The sequence below is a fragment of the Bos indicus x Bos taurus genome, chromosome 2, assembly GCF_003369695.1.
Source record: "Bos indicus x Bos taurus breed Angus x Brahman F1 hybrid chromosome 2, Bos_hybrid_MaternalHap_v2.0, whole genome shotgun sequence".
In the NCBI taxonomy this organism is placed as follows: domain Eukaryota; kingdom Metazoa; phylum Chordata; class Mammalia; order Artiodactyla; family Bovidae; genus Bos; species Bos indicus x Bos taurus.
The window spans coordinates 94,423,051-94,440,616 of NC_040077.1; the positions used below are offsets into that span (position 1 = coordinate 94,423,051).

Consider the following 17,566-nt stretch of genomic DNA (forward strand, 5'->3'; position numbering starts at 1 on the left):
AAGGTTCTATTTCTACTTCGTTCTCTGGTTTGAATAACTGGGTTATTGCCTTGTTCCTAGTCCTTACTCCAGGTTCCAGCTTTGGATTGCTATCCCTTTGGTCCTCTAGAGAACACTGTTAGCACATTTCCATCATGCTGCTCCTTTCTTCTCTGGGAAGACCCATGCTTCTCTCCCAACCTTGGTTAGACTCTCCGCTTACCATCCCAGGGGTCAGTGCTCTGACAATTCCGATTGTCCATCCCTGACACAATCTACACCTGTGGATCTCAAACCGGGGACAACTTTGCCTCCCAGGGGTATTTGACAATATCTAGAGACACTGTTGATTGTCACAACAAAGGATGGAGGATGAGGGGGGAATGCTGCTGCTATGTAGTGGGTAGGGACCAGGGATACTGCTAAGCATCCTAGAATATACAGCCCCCGACAACAAAGACTCATGTTCCCCCAAAAGTCAAGGATGCCAAAGTTCAGAAACCCTCATCTACACACACTGGGCTCAGTCTGAACTCCTTTCTTCTATCTCCTGCTGTTGAATCTGCTCTTTATCTGTGGGCACTCTATCCTTGGAGTCCTGGCTTGGCTTGGTCCACTCTACCCCACTAAACCAACTGCACTTTGTAGAGACTGCAAATGTATTTGATTTGGTTGAAAAAGTGTTAAAAAAATGTATGCTAGATGTCAATGCTAATATTAAACATTAATAGACTTCACAAAAATAATTGCAATTTCTAGCTTCTTTGGAAAATGTATATTATCTGGTAATAACGGACCTATATTTCCTATAGCAGCATTTGCATTCCTCTTCAGACAAGGGATGTATTGTCTCATTTGTCGTGGTCACCACTTCTAAATCACTCATTTATGACACTTTCCAAGATGCTGTCAATACTTGAATATGCAATCTTAGCTAACACTATGCCTTGTATATAGTAAGAAATAAAATTATTGAAAAAAGAAAAGCTATACACATGTGAGAATGCAAACGAACTGTATGATAATGCAATCTCGAGAAAATACCTGCAATCTCAAAGTAAAAATGTGGTCTACAGAGAAAGGATATTACCTTGGGCATTTCTGCCAATTTAAATTTAAGGGCCTATATTTAAGAACAAGTATTTTTAAACTTTTAAAAACTGATATTCAAGCAACTATACTCCAATAAAAATTCTATAAAAAAAAGCCCCTGACATTCTGCTGTATCATCAAACATACTGTTATACTTATCTATTTATTCTTGATAAGAGAGAAAGAGCAAAAAGAGATACAGAAAGAAAATACGGGGGGATTTTTCTTCAGTTTCACCATGTGTATGCACACATACAGGGCTTCTCAGGTGAGACAGTGATAAAGAAACTGCCTGCCAATGCAGGACACACAAGGATGTGGGTTTGATCCCTGTGTTGGGAAGATCCCCTGGAGGAGGAAATGGCAACCCACTTCAGTATTCTTGCTTGGGAAATTCCACAGAGGAGCCTGGTGGGCTACAGTCTATGGGGTTGCAAAGAGTTGGACATGACTGAGCACATATACATGCTACATATACACACACACATATGTATATTTAGGCACATAAAACTTTTTTTGTTTTTGAGAAGAGGAGATATGAATGAAGACTCAGATGAAACTGGAGGGATGTCTGAACAATAGAAAAAAACCCTGGCTAGGCAATAACCAGAAATGAAGATGCAGAGCAGGCCAACTTAGAATCCAGATTTAAAGGAAACTTTCACATTCATTAAACAGGAAACATGAAACTGTCTTGGCTGGCCGTGGCTTTCCATTGAGACGTCATTTATTTTTCTCAATTTGGAAGTGCACAAAACATCGCCAAGATGAGTCCTTTTGACTTGACTGAAAAAGAGGAAATAGCTACTGTATTTGTCTTAAACCATATGTGCTGCTGAAAAGCAAATAATTCTGTCTGAAATAAAGACAGAAAGATCTCCATGATCTTAAATCTTTTGAGTAGCTTCTGAAGTGAGTGTCAAGCGGTATTGTGGACATGAATATAAAAAAGGTCCGCCTGAGTCCATTAGAAATGTATGAAAAATGCTTGGTGTGGAGCAAAGTTCAGAGAAGCACCCCCTGAGGTTTGCGGTTTGGCTTCCAGAGAACGTGGAGGGGCATGTTTACCGCAGGGATTCAGCTGCTGTGGGGAGCCAAGTTGTCACATTCCTGGGTTACAGTTACACTGACACTCAAGTGACAAATATCTACTTCTGGAGCACAGAGCAGTTTATTGAATTAAGCAAATTGGTTTCTGATCTATGCAGACTTAATAGACAGTAAAGCTGAAACTCTTTCCTGAATAAATAGATTTCACTACAAGAGTCCTGGCAGAAAAAATAGTGATAAACATTCCATAAAATCCAGATGATTTGGGGAAAGAACATCTGGTGGAAATGTGTATCTTTAAACATTTAAGTGTGGTTTTAAATGAGACTTGACTGTAGAGGGAAACATTTAGTTTATCTACCTTGACAAAACACAAAGATTCCTTCTGGCAGAACATTTGGTGAATGCAAAGGAGTTTAATTTAGTTTCATATTGTTGAGTTAGATGGGTTGTCATGGACCACTGCAAAAATGTATACCTAACAGAATCTTAAGAAAATTTAGGGTCTAATCTGCTTCAGCCAGAGAGAAGGTTTTGATGTTGCTGACCACTGTCTGCCTGTGTAGAATTTCCCTTGTTGTTGTTGTTGTTTAGTCACTAACTCGTGTCTGACCCTTTTGCAATCCCATAGACTGTGGCCCACCAGGCTCCTTGTGTCCATGGGATTTACCAGGCAAAAATACTGGAGAGCGTTGCCATTTCTTTCTCCAGGGAATCTTCCCCACCCAGGGATCAAACCCATTGGCAGGTGGGTTCTTTACCACTGAGACACTGGTGAAGCCCCAGAATTCCCCCATTTACCCTGATACAGAACTCAAGAATGCATCTCCTATGAAATGTATCTCCCATGAAAACCATAGGGAACCTCGAGGGTATCTATACCCTTCTTCTGATTGAATGACAAAAATAAGCAGGAAGAATCAATGGACATGAGAGAGAAACTCTTTGGAGAAAACCAAAAATCCATCAATCAGCAAACATATGTGATCAGCAAACTATATCTCTCAAAAGCTGTCTACTTAGGGAAGAGACTTTGTTCAAAAGCATGTGTGTGTGAGAGAGAGAGAGAAAGAGAGTGGGGGAGGGTTACTTGAGGTCATTGCTCAATATTTTTCACTCACTATCAAACATAAACAGTATACCACACCCCAGTTTGTACTCAAGATGTTTGGCACCAGCAGAATATTTTGTTGCCCTTTGGAAAAATGACCTCTGCTTGGAAGGTGTTGGGACACAGCAGTATTTTATAAAGATTCCCTGTTTATTCACCCAAGAGAAACAAGGGAGTTTTAAATGGAAATTGAAGGTTGAATTTTATATTGATGGTTAAATGGTTATTGTTGGATTGTTCCTTTCCACCCCAAGCCCTGGCAGAGCCTATCCTTGAATAAGAGGCATCTAGGCAATGGCACCCCACTCCAGTGCTCTTGCCTGGAAAATCCCATGGATGGAGAAGCCTGGTGGGCTGCAGTCCATGGGGTTGCTAAGAGTCGGACACAACTGAGTGACTTCACTTTCACTTTTCACTTTCATGCATTGGAGGACATGGCAACCCACTCCAGTGTTCTTGCCTGGAGAATCCCAGGGATGGGGGAGCCTGGTGGGCTGCCGTCTATGGGGTCGCATAGAGTCGGACATGACTGAAGCAACTTAGCAGCAGCAGCAGCAGCCTATCTATCTGTAGCTCCCATTTATTCCTTAGTGCCACACATTAAGACAAATGTTAATATTCCTTATTAGGAAAATGGGCATATTAGGATAAGTGGAAGTGTTTTGGTTTGACTGGAAAAGACAAAACCAATCAAGGGAATGTTTTGGTAATGAAGGCCTTTGAAAGTCATGCCTAAGTAGTTAAGATTTTATTCCACTGTTGAGTTGGGAGCAAATAAAACTATTTGTACTAGTGAGTGTCATCACTGAATTTTTGTAAAGATCATCTGGAGGCAGTTTGGGACATATTGACACACTTGAGGTCAAAGATGGAAGAGCCCCTAGGCAGTGAGAGTTAGAACGGAGATGAGGGAGACATATCCGAAAGACATTCATTTAGGAAATTAATAGAATATTTTAGGAAGCTTAGCTAAGCTAGGGTAACACTCACAATAACTTTTTACTGACTTGGCTTTGAAACTCAACCCTGGATTTAAACACTAGCTAATTTCAAGGATTTCCCTGGTGATCCAGTGGTTAAGACTGTGCTTTCACTGCAGGGGGCATAGTTTGATCCCTGATAGAGGAATTAAAAGGCTTCCTAGGTGGCGCTAGTGGTAAAGAACCTGCCTGCCAATGTAGGAGATGGAATGGATGTGAGTTCGATCCTTGGGTCAGGAAGATCCCCGGGAGAAGTGCATGGCAACCCACTCTAGTATTCTTGCCTGGAGAATCCCATGGACAGAGAAGCCTGTGATCCCATGGGGTCACAAACAGCCAGATATAACTAAAGTGACTTAGCATATAGGGGTACTAAAAACCCACAAGTCATAAAGAAATGGGGGTAAGAACCCTCTTACACTGTTGGTGGGAATGCAAATTAACACAGCCACTATGGAGAACAGTATGGAGATTCCTTAAGAAACTAGGAATAAAACTACCATATGACCCAGTAATCCCACTATGGGGCATATACTCTGAGGAGACCATAACTGAAAAGGACACATGTACCCCAATATTTGCTGCAGCACTATTTACAATACTAGGACATGGAAGCAACCTAGATGTCCATCGACAGATGAATAGATAAGGAAGTTTTGGTGCATGTACACAATGGAATATTACTCAGCTATAAAAAGGAACACACTTGAGTCAGTTTAATGAGGTGGATGAATCTAGGGCCTATTATACAGAGTGAAGTAAGTCAGAAAGAGAAAGACAAATATTGTATATTAATGCATATAAATGGAATTTAAAAAGATGGTACCAATGATCGTTCAGGGCAACAAAGGAGACATGTAAAGAATAGACTTTTGGGCTCAGTGGGAGAAGGAAAGGGTGGGATGATTTTTAGAGACTAGCACTGAAACATATGTATTACCATATGTAAAATAGCCAGCCACTGGGAGTTTGCAGTATGATGCAGGGAACCCAAAGCCAGGGCTCTCTGACAGCCTGGAGGGATGGGATGAAGAAGAGGTGCAAATGGGGTTCAAGAAGGAGGGGACATAAGTATACCTCTTACTGATTCATGTTGATATATGGCAAAAACCAGCATGATATTATAAAGTAGTTATCCCCTAATTAAAAATAAAAAAAAATAATAATTTAAGAAGAAATGGAGTTAGGGAAGAGAAAATTTTTTCTTTAGTTAAAAAAAAAATTGACCCAGTGGACATGAAGTGATACCTATTTTCACTCTGTTGGGATCAAGGTCTTTTCATAAAAGGCACTTGCTGATTGATTTGCACGTCTAACCCTCATGCTTCATTAGGACAGTTCAAGAGAACATAGCACATATTTGAAAGGTCAGTGCCTACTTACACAACAGTTGATTTGACGTTCCACCCAGAGGTTTATGTCCTGATTTGCACAATCTGTTAAGCTCTGTGGATTTGGGGGAGGAAAACAGAGTGAATGAATAACCTTAGGTTAGGGAGAAATTTTCAGGCTTGATTCTTTTTGCAAGACTTTAAGATAATTAACACATGGGTGTAATTTAAATATCAGACCATAAAGGGGTCTATTGTCTCTGGAATCAGAATACCTGACTTCAAATCCCAGTCCTATCTCTTCTGGCTGTGGATTTTTGGACAAATCACCTACTACCTTGAAATATCAGTTTCCTCATTTGCAAAATGACAGCAGTAATAGTTCTAAGTCATAGTGTTGCTATGATGATTACATAAGGAAATCCTCAAAAAAAGGTTAGCTCAGTACCTGGCACACAGAGCATGCTCAGTAATTATAGCTATCGATCACTACCATTTTTTAAATGTTTCCTTGTGATAAAGAATGCAGAGTGCTGAAGAATTGATGCTTTTGAACTGTGGTGTTGGAGAAGACTATTGAGAGTCCCTTGGACTGCAAGGAGATACAACCAGTCCATCCTAAAGGAAATCAGTCCTGAATATTCACTGGAAGGACTGATGCTGAAGCTGAAGCTCCAATACTTTGGCCACCTGATGCAAAGAACTGGAGGAGACCCTGATGCTGGGAAAGACTGAAGGCTGGAGAAGGAGATGACAGAGGATGAGATGGTTGGATGGCATCACTGACTTGATGGACATGAGTTTGAGCAAGCTCTGGGAGTTGGTGATGGACAGGGAAGCCTGGCGTGCTGCAGTCCACAATGTCACAAAGAGTCAGACACAACTGAGCCACTGAACTGAACTGTGATGAAACTCTTAGGATTTATTTACATTTTTAATACTTATTTATTTAGCTGTGCCAGGTCTTAATTGCGGCACTCGAGATCTTCCATCCTTGTTGCAGCCTGAGGGAGCTTTAATTGAAGGATGTGGGATATAGTTCTCTGGCCAGGGACTGAACTCAGGCCCCCTGCTTTGGGAGTCTTACCCATTAGACTACCAGGGAAGTTCCAATTACTACCAGTTTAAGACCAAAAGCAGTACACAATAGAGGGTTAGAAGGAAAGTAGAAAGATAATGGGATTTCTTTATGTCACTTCAGGAGAAGAGTGAGAAGACTTAAGGAGAGATTTTAAAACTTGCTTTGTTATGTGTGCTTTATATTATGAAAAATACTGAATCTGAACTGAGATCACACATTGTCAGATGCCTGTCCTCCAAAGGAAGTTGGGGAACCCTTGTGTCTAGCCCCAAATGCCAGTACTATCCCTTTATCTGACCAAGAGTGGTGAGAAAACAGAACACTATAAAGCATTATATTTCTCTTATTCTTTAAAAAAGCTATTTTTCACCTTTTATTAAAGATCTAGGTCTTTATCTAGCTTTTCTCGTTTTTTTTCTTTTCTTTTCTTCTTTTGCTGTGCCACATAGCACATTGGATCTTAGTTCCTCAGCAAGGGATTGAACCCTGCAGTATAAGAGCAGAGTCTTAACCACTGGACCACCAGGGAAGTCCCACTTTTCTCCAAATTTTGTCTGGAATCTGGGACAGAATCACCACAATTAACAATGTAATGTTTCAAAGCCTTGGTCAGAGCAAATTTTTAAAATGTTCTTCAAAAAGGATTTCTGTATATGCAAATAATTTTTTAGCAGGAAGAAGTGGGCACTTAATTTGGAAACTTTGATGCTAGAGGACTTCTGTAACTTTATTTTTGTAAGGCATATGACTAGCTAGCTATTGGACATCTGAATTGTTCGATTTATGTCATGGATATATCCATCCATATAAGCGATCAAAACTAGAGCTTTAACCCTTTTTAGTGTCTTCTGGGCAATATTATGTTTACTGAAGAACTGATTTTGGAAGCAAAAATCGCAACAAGGTACCTACCAGATTATAAAACTTCTCATAGATACCATGCATGGTTTAGTAAAAAAAAAAAAAAAAAAGTCAAACACGACTATGTTGGTGTGCATCAAAAATCTTTAACCATAACCTGACATCTCTGCAGACAAACATATGCTTCAGAAAAGTCAGGGACACACAGTAGAAGTTTGTGCTGCTGCTATAACACACTTCTGTTTTCTGAAGCCTTGGCACTGAAGATGTTTTGATCTTAATCACATATTGCTGTGACACTGAGAAATCTAGGAGAAACATCCAGTTTGGGATGGAAACTGAATTAGCCAGCTACTACATGCTTATTTCAATTTTTATCAAGATATTTCCTTCCTTTAAAAAAGAAAGGTGGTGGTGCAATGACTGAGGCTCCAAGCTCCCAATGCAGAGGGCCCAAGTTCAATTCCTGGTTGCAGAACTAGATCCCACATACCCAACTGAGAGTTCACATGCCACAATTAAGATCCCACATACCACAACTGAGATCTGGAGCAGCCAAATAAGTAAGTAAATATTTGTTAAAACAAATAAATAGCTAAGAAAATTAAAAAGAAGAGAGAAGGCTAGTCTCCAAAAGGAGAAAAAACAGTACACAAGTAATTCACAAAATATATTGAAGTTTCAGCCACTTCACAAAACAATACTATTCATCATACAGAGAGATGGTTAGTGAACTTGGTAAAGCAGGGGGAAGGGAAACTTGTGTTGGTAGCAAAAGTAATGTTTTTTCAAGATAGCAGCAAAAAAGTAGGAGGAGGGAGGGACAACAGTTCTAGAATTTCCTCCCATTCATACAAGATTATGCCTGAAAATATTTCTGCCGTTTTTTTCACTTAGAGGAGATAGAAATGAGTATAGGATCAAACGTAGTAATGGAAGGTAAAATAAAGCACCAGTTGAAAGATTTGCCATTGATAAAAACCAAACAGTTGGATACCAAAGTCATCATTGCAATGGTTTAGAAACATTCTTCATGAACACTTTAAATTATTTGATGGTAGTCCAAGTAAGCTAGTAGGCTCAGCACTCCACTTTATCACTGTCAGTCTATATGAGGTATAGTTGGTTGAAGTCTGCAAAAACAGATTTTGAGAAGACCATTGGAAAAAGAAGCAATGCAAAAGGAAGGACTTGAGACTAAATTACATTTGTTGGAATGGTTGAAGGAATTGGTAAGAAAGGAAGGCTGTTTACAATAGCCAAGCCATGGAACCAACATAAGCGTCTATCAACAGTTGAATGGATAAAGAAGACGTGGTATATATGTACAATCGATATTATTTAGTCATTTAAAAGGACAAAATAATGCTGTTTATAGCGAAATGGATGGAACTGGAGTCTATCAGACTAAGTGAAGTCAGACAGAGAAAGACTAATACCACATGATATTGCTTACATGTTGAATTTTTCAAAAATGATACAAATTAACTTATTTACAAAACACAGACTCACAGATTTAGAGAATGAATTTATGGTTACCAGCTGGGACAGGTCGGGAGGAGACAGAGATTGGGAGCTTGAGACTGACAAGTGCACACTGCTATATTTAAAATAGATAACCAACAAGGACCTACTGTATAGCACAGGAAATGCTACTCAATATTCTCTAATAATGTAAATGGGAAAAGAATTTTTAAAAAAATAGACTTGTGTATATATATATAACTGAATCACTTTGCTGTACACCTGAAACTAACACAACACTGTTAATCAACTATACTCCAATATAAAAAAATTAAAAATAAAGGCGGTCTGAGAGCTGTTTTCACATACCTGAAGATGAGGAAAAAATAAAACATTTATTCTGTGTGGTTCCAGTGCTGAAGCTAGGGCAAAAAATTACTTGGCACAATAGGTAGGAAAAGTTTGGCTTAGTAGAACCCAAAACTTACAGCTGTTCAAAATCTATCAGCCAGCAAACAAACAAAGAGATCCATGGCACAGGGTGGGCACAAAGCGGGCTGAATGGCTGCTGATGGGGACATTTTAGAAGGTATTGACATCTGTATTTAGAGGGTCTTTAACATCATCCATCAAGGACAAGAATCTATGATAATAGATATTACTTTTGAGCTTTTATTCTGTACTTACTGATTGGGAAACTGGAGGTGAGGAAACTTAAGGAAATTGCAAAACCATTCAGTTGGCAAGTTAGAATGGTTAGATTCTTACTAAAATGTGTAAGTGCCCAAGTTCTTACCCTCTAGGCACTCAAGGTATAAGAATCCTTTCTCCAGAGTGTTTAAAGCAATAGTTTCTAAGAACAGCACTGAAATTAGAGTATAATTCTACTTTTCTAGAGCCATAATTGGCTGAATAAAAAGCAAAATAAATAAACCCCTCTTCCTTGCAAGTGAGGAGGATTAGACAGGAGGAAGCTCAGAATGATGTAAGAAAAGAAAGGTGCTTTGGGGACTTCCCTAGCCATCCAGTGGTTAAGACTCTGATCTTCTGTTGCAGGGGGCACAGGTTCAATCCCTGGTTATCCCTGATCAAGGACCTAAAATCCTGCTTGCTGTGAAGCAAAAAAAAAAGTAACTACACTGTTTTTTAATTAGACCCTTTCCCACCATTCCTCACCCCACAACTCCACCTCCAGGCCAGGTGGACCCAGCTTATGAGAAGTTTTGGTCCTTGAGATTCTGTTGTGGCTACACGTCAGAGCTGTGCCAGAGATCTGTATTTATCCAGAATCTGTTCTATTCCTGGGCATGGTTCTAACTCTGCTGTTAAAGTTACTGCAAATGTAGAAACATGAAGAACAAAATTAGCAGACCAGGAACCTAAACCAATGTTCATCCAGCCATGGCAGCTGTGTTCTGAGGACATCCAGGCAAATGCCTATCCTTTACTGCTCCACAGCTGGTGAAGTCTCAAGTCCCCTTGTGGCCTGGACCATGTAGGTACTGCATTTGCCCAAAAGCCCCTTCTTTCCCCCAGGACTCCACTGTGATTTCTTCTTGTCCTACAAAGGGCAAGAGTATTTTCAAATGGTATATATCCAGGACCTGGACTATCACTTCAAGCACAGGACATGGGTGAGAGAGAGAAGAAAATCAGAAAGAGGAAGAAAAATTTAACCCAGTTTCTAGTTCTGATCAAAGCCCTCCAACCAAACCCCATTGTGAGACTCTCAGGACTCCACTTTGTCCTCACCTTGCAGAGCCGTTGAGGGAAACGGGATTCTTGTCCCCTAGAAATTAGCATGACCCACCATCGCATCTCAAGTTTTTCCTCTTGTCTTCAATATGTGTCTTATTAAAACAAATGAGAGCTATTTTATCTCAATACACTACTATGTGGATCGTGCGTGATCCATCTCTGAACATCTGGACATGTTACTCTATTTACTCCAGGATTCCTTTAGTGTTATCCCAGTCCCAGAATATTTTCATATTGGCTTTCCCCATTGGTCCACCCATAAATTCAGATTACATGACGTAGGGCCAAGACTTGGGTGAAGCAAGTGAAGTTGGGTCATGCGAGTACAGGGTCAGATCCTGACTCCACTTAAAATTTTGATATTTTGTTCAGCATGCACTTCTTGTATTCATTTTGTTTACTGAGATTTTTGGTGTCATGATGTTTGACCCCATTGACGTTCATTGGTATTAGGTAGCCTGGTGTGTTGAAAGAACACTGGAACTCAGGAAAGATGGTTCTAAGTTTTTGTCCTACATGTCACTCTAAGACTTTGTATGAGTTACCTTCCTACTTAGGATTCCAGGTGCCAAATCTGAAAGATACAGGTGACATTGAGTTTAAACTTTCACTGCTGCTGCCAAGTCGATTCAGTCGTGTCCGACTCTGTGTGACCCCATGGACTGCAGCCTACCGGCTTCTCTGTCCATGGGATTCTCCAGGCAAGAACACTGGAGTGGGTTGCCATTTCCTTCTCCAATGCATGAAAGTGGAAAGTGAAAGTGAAGTCACTCAGTCGTGTCTGACTCTTAGCGACCCCATGGACTGCAGCCCACCAGGCTCCTTCATCCATGGGATTTTCCGGGCAACAGTACTGGAGTGGGGTGCCATTGCCTTCTCCCTAAACTTTCACGAGAAGATCAAATATGGCAGTACAAAGTATTCTAGCCCTTTTATTCTCTGTGCCTCCAAGTAGCATCAAATCCAGTGCTTTGCCTAGAGTAAGTATTCAAAAAATGTCTACTAGTAAGTGGTTTTTTGAATACTGGAACACAAATATGGACCAAAGCCCAAAACAAAATGCCTACACAAATTAAAAACACTTTGCAAATGAAAACAAAACCTCCCCAGACAAGAATGCTGTCCCTCCCTCATTCTCTTCGGAGAAAAAAAATGGATTTGAATTCATTTAAGTGTGGCACAATCTTGTTGCCTTTTTTCCCCCTCCCAGGAAATATTCTATTCAAATATCTCGGGTTCTGAGTGAACCAGACTTGTGTAATCCTTCATCCCTCAGAGATTTCTTTCCATCTAAAGACACCAGTACCACCCTTGGTGAGTCAGGGTTCATAAAATGTAACATCTGCGAGAAAAGTTTATAAACACACAGCCGTGCCTGAAATTGTCATAGAACTACAGAAGACATGAGACTTCCCCTTCCTAACTAGATCTTCATACAGTATTAAAGTTTGCATAGTTAGAAAGTAGGGAAAGACAGTATTTGTTCATATAGCCCATATTCCTTTTTATTTCCTCCTCTTTTTTCCTTGACAAATGACAGAAGGAAGGAAGGGAGGGAGGAAGGCAAGAGGGGAAAGACAAGGGAGGTAGGAAGATACTGATAAAACATATGATTTTATTTTAAGAGCTATTTTCCTTATTCTTAGCTCATTTTAAATTATGGCCATTTTTTACATTTACTTACTCTCAGACTAGTGGTAGAAAATTGAGTCAAGAACCACTTTAAAAAAATACATATATATGTATTTTATTTATTTGGCTGCACTGAGTCTTAGTTGCAGCATGTGGGATCTTTAATCTGACATTTGAACTCTTTGTTGCAGCATGTGGGATCTAGTTGCCTGCTGCTGCTGCTAAGTCACTTCAGTCTGTGTGACCCCATAGGCGGCAGCCCACGAGGCTCTCCCGTCCCTGGGATTTTCCAGGCAAGAACACTGAAGTGGGTTGCCATTTCCGGACCAGGGGTCAAACCTGGGCTCGCTGCATTGGAAGCATGGAGTCTTAGCCACTGGACCACCAGGGAAGTCCCAAGAACCACTTTTGAGACCTCAACTATATTATTTTGCAAACTGGTTCTGAACATGGTAAAAATATTCAGTAAATAATTTTAATATATTTGTTTCTTTTATATTTAGTATTACTCACCTTGCCTCAGAAACACCTTGCCTCTGGTACTTCAGGAAAATAAAGTGACCTTCTCAAGGTCATTAGTAGAGTGGTTCATGAGAAAGACAGGCATATATCTGGTATATGTAGGCATGTATGATCTCAGTACAGATCTTCCTTGATCGGCTTTATATTCTGATGGTGAAAAAGTGAAAGTGTTAGTCATTCAGGCATGTCCAACTCTATGCAACCTCATGGGCTGTAGCCCACCAGGCTCTTCTGTCCATGGAATTCTCCAGGCAAGAATACTGGAGTGGGTAGCCATTCCTTTCTCCAGGGGATCTTTCCCATCCAGGGATTGAACCTGGGTCTCTGACATTGCAGGCAGATTCCTTACTGTCTGAGCCACCAGGGAAACCCATCATAACTTGAAAATACTATAAGTCAAAAATGCATTTAATACATGTAACCTTAGGAACGTTACAGCTTAGCCAGCTGACCTTAAAAACATGGTCAGAACACTTAGCCCACAGCTGGGCAAAATCATCTGACACAAAGCCCATTTTATAAGAAAGTGTTGAAGAGCTCATGTAACGAACTAAATACTATGCTGAAAGCGAAAGCCAGACGGCTGTCTGGGCACAGAGTGGTTGTATCACTTGTTTACCCTGGAGATCACTTGGCTGCCTGGGAGCGGAGGCTGCTGCCGTTGCCCAACATCACAACAGAGTATAGAGGTATATCATACGCTATACACTGCTAGCTGGGAAAAGATCAAAACTCAAAGTACAGGGACTTCCCTGGTGGTCCAGTGGCTAAGACATAGTCCAGCACAGGGCGCCTGGTCGGGAAACTGGATCCCAAATGCTGCAACTAAGAGCTTCTATGCTCCAACTAAAGGACACCGCATGCCACAGCAAAGATTGAAGATCTGCATGCTGCAACTGAGACCTGGCAGAGCCAAATACAAAAATAAAAATAAACATTTTTTAAAGTCTTTAAAAAAATTGGGAGTAGAATTTCTACTGAATGTGTATCATTTTCACACAATTGTAAAGTGAAAAAATTGTAAGTTGAATCATTGTAAGTTGGGGACAGTCTGTACTTGGGATAATTCAAAAGCCAAGTACTTCTCCAAGTACTCAAGCACAAGGGAGCAGTCAGAAAATATCTGGGCACCTATACAAATAACACAACATATGTATTAAATGAACAAAATGTAGGCAGCATGTTTCCTGACAAGGAACTTGGATGAAACTCAGTAGCAAACCACTTGATATCCTTGATGCAATAAAATCTCTTTTTAAAAATTCTAGTTTTAGAACAAGTTCCTCTCTCTCTTCTGCAAATCACAGCTTTTCTCTAACAAGATAAAGTCACATAAACTACTTCAAGTCTAAAGTATGATTCCCTGAAACTATGTTTAATAACTCATGTGACTATTAAAAAAAAAAAAAAACCTTGCCATTTCTAAGCTCCACTTCAATGACACTTAAGAACAGTCATATTAATAGTAAGCATAGATACCTTGAGTCTAAAACAGTTTAGTTTTGCTTTCATTCAACACAAAGTTTTGAAGGTTCTAGAGAGATATTCAGAATGGTTATTCTACTGCTTCTAAAAAAGTCTAATTCCACCATACTGACCTGGAAAATGGGTCTGAAAGGCAGTGTCCAGAATATCCTTTAAAATTTACCTATCTTCTTTCACTTCAGAACTTGCTTGTTAAGCAATACCTGCACTGAACTTTATGCCAGTTACAGCACAAAGCAAATCATCTTCTCAGACAGGTTTTCCCGGCTGTGATGTGCTTAGACAGCAGTCACAGGACCTGAATTATTTCCCTAAATTGGATTGGGTAAGCCTACATTAAAGAGATACATACCTATGAACTAATGGTTTATTCCATGCCTTTTCACCATCCACGAGCAGGGGACAGATGCACCCAGAAGGTTTCCCCTCAACCCCCTTCACCTGCATTTCCATGGGATGGGCACCATTCACCAAATGTACTGAGATCAGTGCCCTTGGGTGACCTCTTCTGACCTCTGGACATGCTAAATTTCTGCCTAACACATGCTTTCTCCTTGACCATGAGCTTAATGAAAGTCAAGAAAGGGATGTAGCAGTTTAGAAAAACAGAAGGGGGAGTGAATTTGCCCTTGGCTGTTTGGATAGAATTGAGGGAGTATTTGTCCAACTCTGCTTGAGTTGTCAGAATGCACCTGGAGGTACTGTGTTCTTTCCTGGAAATTAAATTTATGAAGAAGGATACACTGGAACATGTCCAGAAGAGACGGAACAGGATGAAGGGAAAGCTTAAAATGACATCATGGGAGGAGTTTTGGATGACCTGGTTCTAGCTATTTATTCTGGAAAAGAAAGAGCAGGGTAACATTTTTTTTCATGCAGAGGCAGGAAATATTTTATCTGGCCAGAGGGTAAAAGCTAAGACTATGAGGGAAAGAGACATTTTAACTCAGTATAAAGCAAAACTTTCTTAAGATTATAAATAGCTGTTAAAAGTGGCATTAAAAAAAAAAAAGTGGCATTTGTTCATTTGATAGGTATTTTCTGAATATCTCCTATGTGTTCAAGGCCCCAGTGAAACAGTGCTGAAGAGTAATGAAATGAAGCCATGGGGCTTTTGGTCAAGTACAAAGCTTTGTCAGATGATGGTACAGATCTCATTCTTAAGAGATGTTTAATGAGACAACAATAAGCTGAAGGTTTTTCTGACATCAAACGTGACTGGACTTAATGTCTAAAGTTCTGCCAACCCTGAAACTCCAGATTTTGGTTACTCTAATGTTATACTTGGTACAGTTTGATGGCTCTCCTGGCTATGGATCAGGATGTACAGCTGATTCTGTGGCTTAGTCATGGTCTTCTATCTATCATGTATATATGCGGTGCTGTCTCTAAGTATTTTATTTGTTTTTTTATTAATTTTTTCTGCTAAGTGTTTAAGATGGATAGGGTAGCATGGAGGGTAGAGAGAAAAGACTAGAACAGTTCTTTCATATGTGATGTACAATGAAGGGAAAAAAATTTCTTATATCCCATATTCACCCCCAAATATCTGGTTGTCATTTCTGTTACTTTTATTCTTTTTTCCATTATTGTTTGTGGAATGAGAGTTCTCTTCCCTTACAGATTAGTTTCAATTCTTTAATTTCTTTGAAAGTGGTTGGAGTCAGGGTAGCTTAACAGCATAGAATCATAGTCCTTGAAGTGAGATAAGATAATGGAGATAATCTACTCTAGTCCTTCCATCTTATACACAAGAAAACAGAAATTTAGCAGAATACTTTAAAACACTGAATACAAAGGACAGAAGCACCAATAACCACTCGAATTTTAGGCAGAATATTGACTTTTGGAAAAGAAAGTTTTACAAAGAATCCAATAGAGGGACTTCCCTGGTGGTCTTGTGGTTAAGACTCGGAGCTCCCAATGCAGAGGCATGGGTTCCAACCTTGGTTGGGGAGCTAAGAACCCGCATGGCACGGCCAAAAAATAAATAAATAAATAGAGTAGAACTTTTAGAAATTACAAAGTTAACCTTGAAATTTAATTTAATGGATACATAAAATTGTAGTTTATACTCAGTTGAAGGGAGAATGTAAACTAGAAGACATATCTGAAGAAGTTATCCAAAATGTAGTATAGAAAGATGATGATATGCAAGATATGAAAGAAAGGCTAAAAATGAAGAATGGAAAAGATCTAATATATACCAACTCAGAGTTTCAGGACCTGGAAATTTACTTAAATGCCTAGAACCAACAAGTATCCTGGCTTTTGGTGAGAGGCTCTATGTGCGTGTTAGGAGGAGAGTGCATTTTTCAGCTCTGCCTTAGCCTTCACCTCCCTTACACAGAATCTTAAGGTCATCGAGAGGTGAGAGCTTAGAGCCTTTTCAAGTCAGTCTTGGCAATGCACAGAGCCGTGGGCATGAGCACAATCCATACATGTGTGTGGCCTTCTTGATTCAGAAGCTTCAAAAAGACCCTCTGTATGTCTCATTCCCAGTTTTTAATTTTCTAGTTAGTCTAATGTTTTCACCCAACTGGTATCCATCACCTCAGGCAGCTGCAAAGTTAAGTAACTGCCTGTAATTTTTTTGAAAAATGCTTATGTGGAAAAAAAATTTTCATGCTGAATGAGCTCTGAGTTAAGTCAAATAAATCACCCAGCAAGTGGAATTTTCCAGGGAAAATTCCTATCCAACAGACAGGCCATACAATAATTCTCTGGGGATGGAGCTTTGAAAGAGCTTCAGCCCCTTTCTGTCCCTTCCCTTGGCTCTCAGGCTGCTGTTCTTCACCCTTCACCAGCAGGCTGTTGGTTTTTAAGAATATCATAAAGCAGGAGAGTATGAGATGGGACTAGGGAAAGTTAAAAATGCCATCGAGGGACTTCCCTAGTGGTCCAGAGGTTAAGAAACCATGCTTCAAATGCAGGGAGCATGGTTTTGATCCCTGATTAGGGAACTAGGATCTTACCTGCTGAGTGGTGTGGCCAAAAAATTTAAAAAAAAATTTTTTTTAAGACAGAAAACTCGTTTCTTTCACTGAGATTGAGCTGTTTTTCCTCCTCTCCTTTCTCCTTCTCCTCCTTCTCTTTGACAAACACTCCCCAGATTGTTGCAAGTCTTTGGGTAATTTCCAGAGTTTTGAAAATTTTGATTCTGACCATTTTGCCAGTTTATTGCAGCTTCTGGGAAAGAGAATTTTCTGAGATCCTTACT

At 39.9% G+C, this 17,566-nt stretch overlaps 1 protein-coding gene across 13 annotated transcripts in view; it reads right to left on the minus strand.

Annotated features, from left to right (window-relative positions):
• The window catches only part of GPR1 (G protein-coupled receptor 1), a 48,301-nt gene that overhangs the window by 8,675 nt on the left and 22,060 nt on the right, over positions 1-17,566 (minus strand). For 2 of the 13 annotated variants that reach the window (XM_027565260.1, XM_027565279.1), the window contains exons 1-3: positions 14,460-14,622; positions 12,853-13,008; positions 5,596-5,658 (exon numbers count right to left, since the gene is read on the minus strand). The exons of 3 other annotated variants lie outside the window; for them this stretch is intronic. The gene's annotated coding sequence lies outside the window, so the exon portion shown is untranslated. Of the gene's footprint in view, positions 1-5,595; positions 5,659-12,852; positions 13,009-14,459; positions 14,624-17,566 lie in introns of those variants that run through there. 8 more of the 13 variants (XM_027565311.1, XM_027565269.1, XM_027565340.1 and 5 more) reach the window with 8 other exon arrangements.